Raw genomic sequence first — 10560 nt, 5'->3', positions numbered from 1 at the left:
AGCAAGTACAAGGGAAAGACTACAATATTCACAGTAGCATATAATAAAACAAAAAAGCTTATGAAAGGTCAAAATTCTATGGCTGAGAATGGCATCATACAGAATTAACAGGAGGGTCCTTAAAGTAAAAGTTCCAAAAAACCTTTGGTGTAGGGAGTTTTAAGAAATTACTTTTTAAGATGTAGGAAAACTGGACATATACAAGTCCATGGGGCTGAGTGGGATGCACCTGAGGGAGTTGGGCAATGTGATTTAGAGTCACTAGCCATCACTTTAGAAACCTGTGGTGATCAGGAAAGGTCCTGGATGATTAAAAAAAGTGGCAAACATAGTGCACATATTTAACAAAGGGGAAAAAGGAGGATCCAGGAAACTACAGACCAGTAAGCCTCACCTCAGTCCCTGGAAAAATCATGAAGCAGATCCTTAAGGAATCCATTTCCAAGTGCTTTGGAGAAAGTAATCGGGAACAGTCAGCATGGACTCAGTAAGGGCAAGTCATGCCTGACCAACCCGATTACCTTTTATGATGAGGTGACAGGCTCTTTTGGATGTGGTATAGCTTAATTTTTAGCAAGGCTTTTGATACAGTCGCCTGTGAAAAACCTTGTAGGAAAGCTAAGGAAGTACAGGTGGGCTGAATGCACTATAATGTGGATGGAAAACTGGCTGGAGCATCGGGTTCAGAGAAGAGTAATTCAGCCAGCTTCAAATGGAGTGCCCCAGGAATCGGACTACTGCACTGGTAGATTTGTTGCCAGCAGGTCATGGGAAGTGGTTCTTCCCCTCTATTCAGGATTGGTGAGGCCACATCTGGCCCCTGTGTCCAGTTTTGGGCCCTCCACTACAGAAAGGATGAGGCCAAATTGGAGAGAGTCTAGCAAAGGGCAACACAAATGGTGAGGGGACTGGAGCACGTGACTTCTAAGGACAGGCTGAGGTAACTAGGCCTGTTTAGAGAAGAGGAGACTGAGGAGAGATTTAATAGCAGCCTTCAACCAGCCACAGCTCTAGTCCTGCACATAGGAGCCCTTGCTGCAGTCACAGCCCTGTCCTGGTTGATAGCAGGGCAGTTTGCAAGAACGGAAAAAGTCAGTGAGTATCAGCTCATCTTCTCCTTGTTTGCTCCATATTCTCCTGTCTTTAAGTTCTGCAGAAAAAATGCTAGGGGCACGCATGTTAGAAGATCAATGACCAAAGCAGAAGTCTGTGATGCTTTTTTTTTTTTTTTTTTTTTTTTAAAGCCTTTGTTCTGTGTGATGCAGGAAGGGTTTGAGTTCAGACGTGTCAGGTAGTGCCAGGGAGTCTAGCGACCTGTCGCTGTCAGAGCATGTTGTTCTTCCTCGTACAGCATCATCACAGCACCCAGTCAACCCAAAACAGCTCATTGCCTCCCTATCTTTTGAAATCATAACACCTTCTCATTTCTGAAGGCTTTCATGTGCTTCATTTGTGACCAGACAGCTGGTCCCAAGATGCTGGGTGCACATACCTGCCTGGTGAGAGACATCCACCTTTTGAAGGATGTGCAAACTAAAGAGACAGCCCAACCAAAAGGCAGGCAGGGACCCAGAGAAGTCTTAAATATTTTTCACTTGGACATCATTTTTCATCTGACCCCAGCACTCTTTCCTGCCCAGGGCAGAGGGTTGGAAATAGGTCCCTTCCAACCCTAAAATCAATGAAATCTATGAAAATATGAAGGGGGGGATTCCAAAGAGGATGGAGCCGGACTGTTCTCAGTGGTGGCAGATGACAGAACAAGGAGCAGTGGTCTTGGGTTACAGCTGGGGAAGTTTAAGTTAGATATTAGGAAGAATTTTCTCATTAGGAGGGTAGTAGAGCACTGGAACAGGTTACCAGAGAGGTGGTGGAATCTCCATCGTTGGAGGTTTTTAAGACCCAGTTAGACAAAGGTTTGTCTGGGATGATCTAGTTGGGGATGGTCCTGCTTTTGAGCCAGTGGTTGAACTAGATGACCTAAGGTCCCTTCCAACCCTAATTTTCTATGATTGTAAGTACAGAATGTACACATCAGTCTTGTCAACACTTTTGCAGAGCTGTTGGTTTACCAAGAGCCTACATCCAATTTTAAAAGTGATCAGATGTGTGAGCAAGTTAATGATGGACCTAGTAGCTTATTAAGTATGAAGAGAGTAAGTCGTTGTATTTTATTGTTCTGAGATTGGAGTGTCTTCTCAGTTTGCTTGCCCCCTCCTCCTCCTTTTTAAGTAAACCTCCTTCCAAGTCTTACCGTTTCCCTTGCCCCAAACAAGTCATTATTTCCTTTTTGGTTTCTGTTTCCCCCATGTTTGTACAGTATCTAGTCCAGTGGAGTCCCACTAGTCATCCCTTAGTCATTCATAAGCACTTGAGTAGAAGCTGTCACACTAGTGTCTATCAGCTTGTTAGTACTTAGGAACATGCCTAATACAAAAATAGCCTAGGAATGTGCCTAATACAGAAATACAACATAATCTTTGTCCACAGTGGGAAATATTGCCACCAATCTAACAACTCTGGCACAAGTAACAAAGGAAATACTAGTAGTACTTTCAAGTGGCCATTGACACTCCACCAGTTACAGGCGCTAGCTGACACAGTAATTGGGAATGAGGATGTCCACCTGGACTTCAGTCTACACCAGTGCTCTTAAGTGTCACTTCACCCTGTGGAGCTTGAAATGCCAGAAGCCCTCCATCAGCACTCCAGGTAAGTGACTTGATATCACTGCCTGTCCCTGGTATGCCAAGGAGAGGACCAGAGATGCCATCTTGATGCAGTTGCAGCATATACATGTGGAAGGAGTCGATATGTTTCCTTTTCACTTATTTTTAATTCTAATGTCAAGTACTCTTAATTTTCTTTGTTGGGGGGGGGGGGTGAGGGGAAGAGAGGTGAGACTCCTCCTCAACCATCAGAGCTTAATGGAACTGGACTCTTCCATCTTACAGGGGTTTCTGCCTTGTTCTCAGGTTTTGATAGGGATAAAGTTCACACCTAATACTAACTATGAACTTCAAATGCTATCACCCTTTCCCTGTTGGCAGCCCTTGCCCTAGAAGCTAAAGATTGGAAGGAGGGTGAAGTTGTTGGAGGAGAGGGGCAGTGTTGGGAAGCAGAGCTACAGAGCCACCTCTTAGCATGCAGACAGAAACATGTCATGTCACTAAAGGAGAGACTTCAGGACACTTTTTTGTAGTTTCTGTTTTTGGGGGAATGTCCGAGCAGTCTCCTAAACTGGGTGAAACCTATAATGTCGATTTTTTTCATTATTTTAAATGTCTGTTTTTAGTACAATAATATGCAAGAGCCAAGAAAGCACCAAAGCTTCCCTAGGGAATGCAAGCTTAGCCTCCCTTAGGGCAGAAGAGCATTCTTTGTTAATGGAGAGTTAAGGGATGAATAGTTCTGCTCACATGCAAATGCAGCTGTGATAAGATGTGTGGTATCTGGGGAACAACTGCATCCTTTTTCCAACTGGCTGAGTGTAATGTTGCATGCCTTCAAGCTGAGCTGGGAAATGCTGAAACAATGCATTAGCATTTTTTGCATGTGAATACCCTACATTCCTATGTGGGGGATGGGAAGGGAGGGAAGACCCTTACTCTATTCAGGATACAAGACCACACAGAAAGCATTTTTAACCTTTTTGTATTTAATCAGTCAATCTACTGAGACCTGAAAGATGCATCTCAAACCTCTTCTCCTCAGAGAGAGGTCGCTATATGACACCTTTTTTAAAGTCTGGATCAAACTACTCCAAAATGGCATAGAAGGCCCAGGGGAGTAAGTACACTTTCCATGTTGCAAAAATATTCACTCTGAACAAAGTTAAATTTCTGCAGTGCATCTGGACTGTACAGCAGGAAAACTTAGGGTGACCTGGTCAGTGCTTATCTACCCCTTTTCTCTCTAGGGCTTCTGAGGCCAATAAGCTCTCCTTTTTTAAGAATTGCTACCACCATGACTTCTCCCTTTCCAAAGAACTGGCTGTGGCTTCTTTGCTGCTAGACTAGCCAATCGCCCAAGAAGCTATCTTTGTACCAAAACAACAAAGAGCAGCAAGCTGGCAGCTTTCACTCATGTCTACAAGTTGCTTATTTGTGCTTTTTAACATGGGCTTGAATTTAGTCCTGTACTAATGCTGGCTTGAGAAGTGACCGTGCTGTTAGGCCTGGCTGGCTAGGATAAGCCAGGATGATGGTCTTGCTCAGACCTGGCAGGGATAGCAAGTACTTGCATAACAGTCCTACTGCAGCAACTATCCTGCCCCTTAGTTTAAAAAAAGCATTCACAATGCACTAACTGCCCTCTTTTTCCTGTACTTCTGGCTCAAATGATGGCTGCATGAAATTTGCTGGCAAAGTAGCATGCAAGTATGTCCTGGAGGCAATGTGCCATTGAACTGATACATTTTTGTCATGGGGCAAAGGTCTCCATACCAGGATTAGTGACCAGCATCTAATGAAGCGCCTTGAGGGAAAGCTCTAGGACCAGCTTGCTCTTCCACCAGCACCATTGCTTGGCTGAACCCTCAAGAACAGTAAGTCCTGAAGCCTGAGGCTTATTTATTATCTGAACAGTATTAGAAACAGAACTTGGAGTTCAGTCCCTTTCTGACCCTTACTAACAGCTTGGCTTCGGTGCATTGCAGCCAACTGTGCTGCACTAAAAGGAATCTTTTTGCACATCAGTTTATTTTCCATCATTAAATCTGATGCTCCTTTTACCTTGTGTGGAGATACCAAGTGCTACTGTTCTTTGTATTTCTCTTCTTCTCCTCTTTCAAGTAAGCAATTCTACTCTACTCTCCTTTTCCTGAGTTCTGTGGGTTTTTGCCTTCTGACAAAATGATGTTGCCTTTTTGCCTACCCTCTCTACTTGGCTCCTGGAGCCAGAGAGACAGTAGTACCACTATGACATTCTTTCCCTTTGACCTTTTATACATCAATGCTGAAAAAAGAAAGTATTTGTCAAGTTACTGAAATGGTGCAGAAAGCTGTTCCAATCTGGGTAAAAAGACTTAATTCTGATATTACCTTTTCCCTACAGTAAGCACTTAAAAAAAAAAGATAGGCAGCAGGGGAGGCCAAGTACTCAAAACCTGAAGCCTAAAATATAAGATGGGTAAAGTAGAATGGCTGGTATTAAAGAGTGATTTTGACCATAAGAGACATCTTGGGAACCTAGAAGGACAGTAATCAATAGGAGACTGTTAGACTAGGCTATAAATGTATATAGGAATGATAAGGTAGGGCATGCAGGTGAAGAAATGGTATTGTACATTAAGACTAGTATAGACAGTAACAGCATAAATGTCTCATCTGAGAAAGAAAGCTACCCTAGAATCCCTGTGAGTAGAAATTCTGTACTTGAATTAAAAAAAAAATAGTATTAGGGGTTGTATCATGAAAAGATGAAGGTGTTTACAAAGTGCTCAGGGGTATTAAAAATCAGCAATAAGCATGGGAGATTTCAACTACCTTCAAAAAGACTGGGCAAACCCTAATCAGGGCAAGATGTGAAAATAACATTTCTGGATGTAATCAACAACTGCTTTCTAGAACAACTTGTCCTGGGACCCACAAACAGGATACTAATTCTAGACCTAACCCTAATGTGGAGGGCCAGGTTGAAGAGGTATCTGCTGGTAAGCCACTCTGTTATGGTTACTATTACAACCACATACAATATTCCAGCAAAAAGGAATAAGCAACAAAAAACAAACAAACAAAAAGTCCCATGATGCTGATACAACACTAGAAAGGGAAAATTACATGAAGGAGGTGGTTGGAAGAAAGTTAAAAGGAACAGTCAAAAAACAAGGCCTAAAGGAAGCCTGGAAGCTGTTTAAAAATGCTGTCTTAAGAGGCTCTGAAAGTGTACCAGAAGATACTGAAGAAATTGTCATGCCAGATTGGTCCTTCCTAACAGACAGATGAAGAGTTAGATTGCACTGACGTGACAACAGAAGTTGTTTTAGAACAAAAATCAAATATATTAAATACTATTATGGCACCAGGACCAGTGGTCATTCACTCCGGAGTTCTGAAAGAGCTCAAAGATGAAGTTGTAGAACTGTACAATATGTAACTTATGGTTACAAATGACCTCTATACCATGGGACTAATGGGTTACCAGCATAACATCAATCTTCAGAAAGGGGCTCAAGAGGTGATTCTGGGAGCTACAGGCCAGTGAGCCTCACTTCCATCCCTGGAAATTTGGTAGCATCCAGAATAAAGAATAAAACTAGTAGTCAGGTGGACTGATATACTTTATTGGGGAAGAGGGATTTTGTAAAGGAAAATCCTGCCTCAGACTGCTGGAGTTCTTTCTAGGTGTTTTGAAGCACGTGAACAAGGGTGAAATAAATGACCTAATATATTTAGACTTTCAAAAAAATGTTGACCAGCTCCCTCACTGAAACATTAACCCCCCCCCCAAACCATAAACTGCATTGCCACAGGTTTGGAAGAGAGAGTTCTTTAGTGGACTGGGAGCTGACTTAAATATAGAAAGCATATTTAGGTATAGTCTCCCTTCCTAGTTATGACCATTAGGCTCCTGATCATCTGTTAACTTAGAAAAAGGAAAACTGGTCATTAGCTGGGTGGATTTCACAACAGCTTTTGGTACAAGTGTGTTGTTGCCTCAATGGTCACTTTTCAGGATGGAAGGTGGTCGAAACCAGAGTCCCACTGGGATCTATGCTAGGCCCAATTTTATTTCAACATTGTCATCAGTGACCTGGAAGTGGGAACATGCAATGCAACTTCCAAATTTGCAGATGATACTAAATTATTCTGGGTAGTCTAATCCTAAACTGACAGAGGTACTGCAAAAAGGTCTTACAGAACTCGGTGAGTGGGCAAAGAAATGGCACTTGGAGATGAACATCAATATCTCTCAAGGTAATGGACTTGGGGGGGAATAATAACCTCAACTATATGTGCTGGATTCTGAACTAGCTGTCATGACTCAGGAAGGAGATGATGTAGTCACTGTAGAAAAGTTCTCTAAAAATATCAGTTCTATGGGCAGCTGTAACTAAAAAAAGCCAAAAAATGTCGAGCATCATTAAGAAATGAAAACAAAACAACATTATACAAATACATGGTGAGCCCACATCTCTAATAATGTGTGCATTGCTGTCTCCACGTCTCCAAAAAGCACATAGTAAAATTAAAGAAGGGCAACCAGAACAAACAGGGGCCTAGAGCAGCTGCCATACCAGGAGACTAAAAATGTTAGGACTCTTCAGTTTGGAAAAAAGAAGGCTGAAGGGAGATGCAATAGAGGACTATAAAAACATGGAAGATATGCACAAAGTGAATAAGGAAGGAACTGTTACATACCAAGTCCGAGAACACTAGACCTAGGGGGTACCCAGAGACAGGTTTAAAATCAACAAGAGAGAGTACTTTTTATGCACTATGTATTAACTTGTGGAATTCATTACCACTGACGGTGGTTGAAGCAGATAGCATAGCCAGGTTTAAGAAAGGACTAGACAAATTAAGGGATGATAGATCTACTAACAGCTGTTGAACAGACTGGTTGGAGGAGTGTCCTCTGGCACTAAGTCAATAATGATGGATGCCAATGAGGGTAACGAACAGGGACTAGAATATTCAAGAAATACCTGGTTCAATGCTTTCCTGCAAAAGCATCTACCTCTGCTACTGTCTAGAGAGGCTACTTAGCTAGATGGACCAGTGGTCTGCTGCAGGACAGCATTTAAGTTCCTATGAAGCCATACATCTGCCGGTAGATTAAAATATTCTCACTTGGCAGTGAACAGGCATGTCAACTCAGAGGTTAACCGTTTTCTGTTCAACACCACACTGTGCAAACACCTGCATTAAATTGAACTACTCCCTTCCATGGCTTTGCTTGGACTGAGATTGACTATTACATTCCAGCTGCATTTGGCTACATGGAACACCCAAGGTAAACTTCAGGTATAGTCTCCCTTCCTAGTTATGACCATTAGGCTCCTGATCATCTGTTAACTTAGAAAAAGGAAAACTGGTCATTAGTTGGGTGGATTTCACAACAGCTTTTGGTACAAGTGTGTTGTTGCCACAGAGGGAGGGAGTAGGGACAACAAACTCTGACTTCATGGGTGAAGTTAAACATTTTTGACACTGCATACGTGCCCTTTGCTGACAGATGAAGCCAGCTGCACTAGCTCTGCACTTCACTTTCAGCAAATGTTAGTTTCAGCTATTGGTCAGTTAAGGAGCCACTTACCCCTCTGAAAAACTGCCTCTGCTGTTTCTCTACCTGATCAATCACAACTGCATGATCCAGCTGGAAAACAGGAATTTAGATGCAGAGAACTGACAGCAGCTACCCAAGATACAGGTTCTATCATTGTACCTACTACCACTAGAAATTATAACACTTTATACTCTTGCAGCAAGGAGAGCTTTCATAGTACTACAGCTGTCAGAGCAGTTTAAGAAGAGGTTCAGACTAGTTATATGTAGCCTGTTTAAATTGTTTCCAAATAAGCAACAACCTTCTCTCTCCTCCCCTGCTGCTCCTCCATCCCCCAGAACTGAGCTAATTTAGAAGTCTTTTGCAAATCCTGCTAGAATAGCTTTTCTGGAAGTGACTATCCTTGCATATTCCTACACAGAAAACAGCTTGGATCCTGGGAAAATTAGGCATCACTCAGCCTGTCCAGAAAGGTCGAATCATAGAAGTCGGGTCAGAAGGGACCTTATAGATCTAAGTCCAACCCCCTGCCAGGGCAGGAGAAAAAACTGGGCTCAAATGATCCCAGTCAGGTAGGCATCAAGCCTCCTCTTAAAAACCTCCAGTGTAGGAGCCAGCACCACTTCCCTTGGAAGTTGGTTCCAGATCCTAGCCGCCCTGTGAAGTAGTTCTTACAGATGTCTAATCTAAACCTACTCTCCAACAACTTGTGGCCATTATTCCTTGTTATGGCAGTGGGCACTAGGGGGAACGAGGTCTCTCCCAAATCCTTCTGGTCCCCCGTAGTGAGTTTATTTATAGACAGTCACCAGGTCCCCCCTCAGCCTTCTCTTGTGAAGGCTGAACAGGTTCAGGTCCCTCAGTCTCTCAGTGTAGGGTCTGCCCTGTTGTCCCCTGATCATGCGGGTGGCCCTCCTCTGGACCCTCTCCATGTTGTCCACATCCCTCCTGAAGTGGGGCACCCAGAACTGGACACAGTTCTCCAGCTGCAGTCTGACCAGTGTCACATAGAGGGGGAGGATCACCTCCTTGGCCCTGCTAGAGATGCACCTGTGGATGCACAACAAGGTGCAGTTAGCCCTGCCAACCGTGACCTCGCATTGTTGGCACATGTTCATCTTGGAGTCATTATTGACTCCAAGATCCCTTTCTGCCTCCGTGCTCTCAAGAAGGGAGTTTCCCATCCTATAAGTGTGCTGCTGGTTTGTACTGCCTAAGTGCAGCACCCTGCACTTGTCAGTATTGAAGCGCATCCTGTTTTTGCTAGCGCACCCCTGTAACGTATCCAAGTCTTGCTGCAGTCTTTCCCTCCCTACTAGCATGCTCACCTCGCCCCAAATTTTGGTATCATCAGCGAATTTAAACAGGTTGCTTTTCACCCTGTTGTCCAAATCGCTGATAAAGAGATTGAACAGCGCAGGCCCAAGGACTGAGCCCTGGGGGACTCCACTGCCCACTTCTCCCCAGGTCAAATATGACCCATCCACCACCACCCTCTGAGTGCAACCTTCAGCCAATCTGCAATCCATCTGACTGTAGGCATCAATGCCACAGTCACCTATTTTTAATGAGGATGGGGTGGGAGACAGTGTCAAAGGCCTTGCTGGAGTCCAGAAAGACTACATCCACGGCGACACCTGCGTCCAATGCTTTTGTGACCTGATCATAAATGGCAATCAGGTTGGTCTGACACGACCCGCCCCTAACGCTGGTTGCCCTTCAGCATCATCTGTGAGGCTGGCCCATTGCAGATGTGCTCCTTGAGGATCTTCTCAAAGACTTTCCCTAGGATTGAGGTAAGCCTGACGGGCCTATAGTTGCCTGGGTCCTCCCTCCTCCTTTTTAAAAATGGGGATCACGTTGGCTACCTTCTAATCATCCAGCACCTGGCCTGAGCACCACGAGCGCCAAGGGCCTTGCAATAACCCCCGCTAGCTCCCTCAACACCCTGGGGTGGAGAGCATCTGGACCCGCTGATATGAACATCTCCAGCCCCTCCAGAAGCTCTCTAACCATGTCCTCCCCAACCTGAGGTCTGGAGGTGTTCCCCTCAAGTCCGTCTTGCCCACGTCGCCTGAAAGTTAACTTAAAATCTGTAACTGAAAGGAAAGGAGCCCCTCTCCTTAAAAAGACAGAGAAGTACCTCCTTCAGTTTATTCTTATTTAACTGTAACTGTCTTATAGTTTTTAGCAAAGACTTTATATTATTTTCTCTTTTTTTTGTGTAACTGCCGCGCGGCACTCTCACATTTATGTAACCTTGAAGTAGACTGTTAATCAAAATGAACGCTTTGTACTTCTCTCCACTGGCATTAAGCTACACATGCGCAT

The sequence above is a fragment of the Crocodylus porosus genome, unplaced genomic scaffold, assembly GCF_001723895.1.
Source record: "Crocodylus porosus isolate Cpor-Errol unplaced genomic scaffold, CroPor_comp1, whole genome shotgun sequence".
Classification (NCBI taxonomy): domain Eukaryota; kingdom Metazoa; phylum Chordata; order Crocodylia; family Crocodylidae; genus Crocodylus; species Crocodylus porosus.
Note: the sequence above shows the minus strand (reverse complement) of the source record.